Source organism: Arachis duranensis, chromosome 7, assembly GCF_000817695.3.
Source record: "Arachis duranensis cultivar V14167 chromosome 7, aradu.V14167.gnm2.J7QH, whole genome shotgun sequence".
Classification (NCBI taxonomy): Eukaryota; Viridiplantae; Streptophyta; class Magnoliopsida; order Fabales; family Fabaceae; genus Arachis; species Arachis duranensis.
Window position 1 is genome coordinate 13,190,552 of NC_029778.3, and position 5,710 is coordinate 13,196,261.

The following is a 5,710-nucleotide window of genomic DNA, read 5'->3' on the forward strand; positions in this document are numbered from 1 at the left end:
ATATATGAAGTATTATATTTTTTTTAATGAGAATTAGAAAAAAAATAAAATATAATTCTTTCTATCTTTTTAATAACATTTAGAATATAGTTATGTCCAATTTTAAGTCATTATTATTATTATAGTAAACTAATAAATGACCTAATTTTTTTTTATTCATTTAATTTCATTGACCAAAATTTTGTTATCAAAAGCTGATAAATTTTTTATTGACTAATTATTCATTCTAACATTGTTAGCATATTTGTCAAAACCGAATTGGTAATCGAACTGGTCAGATTACTGGTTTACTGATTTATTGGTTCAACCGATAAGTTACTGATTCAACCGGTAAAATCGCTCTCACATAAATAAAAAATATAAAATAGTCAAAAACTTAAAATTAAAATTTGAAATACATATTTTTACTAATGTTCAAAACCGATCCAATCTGAACAAAACCGACCAACCGAGCCGAAAAAATTGATAACCGAACAAACCGAAAACCGAAAAAAACCGAAAAATGATATTTTGCAGTTTTTTTGCGATTCGGTTCGGTTTTCGGTTTTAATTTGAAAAACCCTAACCAAACCGAACCGAACCGAACCGGTTTACTAAAAAACCCTATATAAAAACCAAACCCCACCCCCTTCCATCAGATACAGCGCCGCTCAGAACTGGTCTTCTATCCAGGAGAGCCAAGTTCAACTCCCATTGCTTGCAATACAATTTTTCTAATTTCACAACTCGCATGCTAACGTCATCGGCACGTAGGTTGACCATTGACCGCATTGTTGACCGGACCGGTTCGTATCGGTTTTGACCGATTCATTTTCTTAAGTGGTCAGAATACTAAATCGGACCGATATAAGGTCTAATTTGCCGATTTTTCGGTCGAACCGGTTAGTCTGGTCCGGTTTTTACAACTATGATTGTTAGAGCTATTCTCCTTATTACATGGAATAGGAGAACATTAGAATAAAGAAATCGATCCATTAACATCATGAGCAGAACTCAATGAAGAATATCTAGATTGACCGAAATTTAGGAACAACTAAATGATTAAAGCAATAAATTTTTTCATTATCTATGCCTTGGAAGAGATGATCCCTAATAATCTGATCATTGATGACAAAAATTAGGCAAAATTTCAAATAAAATATTATTATTAGCAGCATTTTTTTTATTGATTGATTAATCCGTCTCGGTACTGAATTTCGTTTAAGAATTTATCGTTGGTCAATGGGTTGTTGCATGTAAAAAACAGGATTCAAATTCTCGACACTTACTTAAGCAAACTAATGAGTTAACTACTAGACCAGTTTAATTTGATTTGTTTTAAATAGTATTAAGCATGCCATTTAAGACTGGCATTGGCGGCATATTTATTAACTTCTCCCAAAATTTAGTAGGCATTGATGCACCTACAAGTAAAGTGAGTTCCATTTCTACCATATAGCGATGCTTTCTTTTGATAATCCCATTTTGTTGATGTATATGATGACATGAGAATCTGTAACAACTCCTCTATTATGTAACGATTTTGATAAACTCATATACTCAGCACCATTATCACTTTACAACATTTTTAATTTTGTATTTAACTGCAATTTAACCACTTGTTGGAAGTGATTAAATACTAATTTTAATTGAGCTTTATATTTGATTAGATATAGCTATATAAATTTTGAGAATGCATCAATAAATTTTACAAAATACCAATTTCTATTATTGTTTGAAATAGGTGTTGACTCCCAAATGTTTGAATATACAAATTCTAAAAGATGTTTGTATACAGTTTGTGAAGTAGAAAAAGGTAAATGGTGAAATTTTCCAACACAGCACAAGCTGAATAGTTAATTTTAGTTACAGAAAATAAAATTTGACAAGTCTTTAGAACTTTTGATACAATATTATAATTTAAATGACCTAATTTAGCATGCCAAATCAACAAATCATCCTTATTCTCTATTGAAGTAATGTAAGCTTCTGGTGTTTGTATGCTTTGAAGAGTTTCAAATTTATAGAGACTTTTGTCAACAATGCCTTAAAGAATAATCTCATTTGTTTTTTTAGATCCTATGTAGCACCTATTATCATGGAATTTAAAAAAGATTTGATTGTTACAGTAGAATTGATATACACTCATCAAATTCTTTGTAATTTTAAGTACATACAGTAATAATTTTTTTAAGAAAATAATAATCTAAAACTCAAATCAAATTTAATACACAAATTACCAACAAAGAAAATTTGCAAACATGTTCCATTACCAACTATGATTTATTCATCTCCACAATACTCCTCATGTGATGTGTAGCTCCTGAATTAGGATACCAGTTTGGATCCTGAACTGTTATTTACGTTGTTAAAACATTATAGAAATTAGTTTTAGACTGAGAGATCTGATTGATTTCATTGTTGTATTCTTCACCTTTATAATCATCTTCATGAATTTTCACTGTATCTATATCAAATAAGTTTTTATTGTATGTCTTATTTTGTTGCACACCTGACAATGTGGTTTCTCATCCATATAGCCTCTCGTGCTGTTTATCCTGCCTCCTCTACTGTACTGTCTTCTTTCATTTGCAAATTGTCCACCACTTATTTGACCTTGCACCATTCAATATTGCATTGAATTGCCTCAATTGAAGAAGCCTTTGCCTCCTCTAAACATTCTTCCTCCTCTTTTTCGAAATCCACATCTGAAACCTTCTCTAACAAATTGAGCTATATTTGCTTGCACAAACGCTTCTGACTTCTTAAATTTTGCAAGCATGCTCTCATGTGCAAGTAGTGGTGCTTCTAACTCAGCATCTGTTATACTTTGGGATCTTATTAACACAGAAGTATAAACTAAGAAATACTCTTCGGTTAGACCATGCAAAATTATATTTACATAATCACTCTCATTTATTGACTCTTCTATAGAAGCTAGTGCATCAATTGTGCCTTTGATTGAAAGTACATACTTAGTCACAAAAGCTTCAATATAAAGAGTACTGATGAGTTTGTGTTTCCGTTGCATTACCTTTGTTTTGATCTGGGAGGTGAAATGATCCTCTAACCTCTTTCAGACTTGATGTGTGTAGACGCAACTAACTATTCTTGTGGTGAAAAACTTGCTCATTGAGGTCAAGAGTCATGACTTGAGGAGAGCATCTTGTCTTTTTTATTGTTGATACTGTAAATTTAATGCTGCATCTGTTTCATCTTCTATAACTATATACTGTTGAGGAATTTCTTTTCCTATAACATGATTCAGCATATCATTTCCTTCAATCGTTGAAATTACTTGATATTTTTATTGCAGAAAATTATTCTCATCTAACTTCATTGAAATCGATGTTGCTATGAATCTTTGAGCCATAGTGACTTTTCTTTGATCTACTTGTAATTCTTGTAATTTGGAATTTCGAAAGCTGTGGCACCATAAATTTTAATACCATAAAAATATCATTTCTCAGAAGGTGAAATTGAAGAAGAAAAGGGATAGAAAAGAGGATAAAGATGGAAGAGAAGAGTGAAAAATAATTTTATTAAATTAGTAAGAAAATGACCAGAGTCAGTTAATACAAACATAGATTTGCTACTTATAGAGTGACTAAGAGAACCTTCTAGAATTTACTATTAGCTTCTAACTAATTAAATGAATAACAGAGGAAAAAAAAAGAGTGACTTATGCCGACTCATCAGATCTTAACAGAATAACAGAACCAATCAATTAAGTCTTGCACGCTCATGCTGATCACACCATAACTCCTATCAAGGTACATGAAAAAGATGATTGAATTTAAAGCATATATTTTGGTATTTATGAAAGAATAGATGAATGATGCATGATGTGCTTTGACCGTTAGCATCAACAAAAACTTGTTTAGCTCCTTATGTTTGGCATATGAGTCTAGATACCAGGCAGTGTCAGTCATAATAAGTTTTTGGTTGATGGAAAGATGCTATGCTCCTTAAAGGTAAAGTTGATGAATAGTATTGTATGTTCTCTTAGCTATTTGTGAGTGATAATCCCATATTCCCATTTATATCTCTGACTAAACAAGTGCACAACTGTACATATATATAGTATACCATCTTTATCTCCTACTAGGACAGTTAATACTACCTAGTACCTACCTAACTAGTAGTAACTAGTAACAATGCCTTAACCAGAATGATAACAACCTAATAATCAATCTAGTTACACACACTAACTGCCTTTTTTTTTTAATTTTTGTCATTTATACTACACACACCCACGCACGCAAGGTAAAACTTGTGCAAGATTTTTAGCTTTTTTTTGAAAACCTTTTTTACTAAATTAAAAGTTACTATAATTAATTTTTTTATTCTAAGCTAGTCTTTACTACTTAATTATATGTTGTTGTAACATGTTTAGTGTTTCCTTTCGCTACTAATTAATCTAATCAACAAGTATATTTATTAAGTAATCTACTTAACTAAATTATGGTAATTTTTAATTTTCACTACGATATTTTTTTATTTGAGTCAACATTTAAAAAGTATTGTCTAAAAATTAATAAAGAGTTGTCTTTGATTTATAATAATACTTTTGAACAACAACAACAAAGCCTTGTCCCACTAGTTGTGGTCGGCTACATGGATCAAACAACGTCATTGAGGTCTGTCATGTATCATGTCTATAGAGAAACCGTTTACATGTAGATCTCGTTTGACCACCTCCTGGATGATCTTCTTAAGTCTTTCTCCTCTGCCTTTCATCCCTTATCCATCTTCCATCTCATCCACCATTCTGATTAGGTGTTCTGTCGATCTTTTTCTCACATATCTAAATCACCTGAAACGCGATTCTATCATCTTTTCCACAATGGGTGCTACTCCAACTCTTTCTCTTATATTCTCGTTCCTTATTTTAAATTATGTTCGTGCTCCCCTTTGGCCGTCCAACACTCCGTACCATAAAGTATAGTAGGTCTTATAGCAGTGCGATAGAATTTACCTTTAACTTTTAAAGGCACTTTTTTGTCACATATAAAACCAGATGCACTCCGCTATTTTGACCAACCTGCGTGGATCCTATGATTTACATCATGTTCAATCTCTCCATTATCCTGTATAATGCACCCAAGATACTTAAAACTTTTAACTTTTTGTAGGATGTTTTCTCCAATCTTCACCTCTATATTAGGGTTTTTCCTTCTCAAACCGAATTTACATTCCATATATTCCGTCTTGCCATGGCTTATGCGCAGACCATACACTTCTAGAGCTTCTCTCCATAAGTCCAACTTCTTATTTAGGTCTTCCCTTGACTCTCTCATAAGGATGATATCATCGGCAAAAAGCATGCACCATAGCACATGCTCTTGGATGTGTTCTGTGAGTACCTCCAAGTCTAATGTGAAAAGGTATGAACTTAAGGATGATCTCTGATATAATCCTATACCAATAGGAAATTCCTCTGTCACACCACCTTGAGTCTTCACACTAGTTGTGACCCCATCATACATGCCTTTAATTGCATGAATATATGTGATCCTTATTCTCCTCTTTTCTAAAACCTTCCATAAGACCTCCCTTGGCATCCTATCATATGATTTTTCCAAATCAATAAATACCATATGTAGATCCCATTTTATTACTACGATACCTCTCCATCATCCTTCTTAACAGGTATATCGCTTCGGTGGTGGATCTGCCTGACATAAATCCAAATTAGTTCTCTGTTACTTGCGTCTCTTTTCTCAACTTC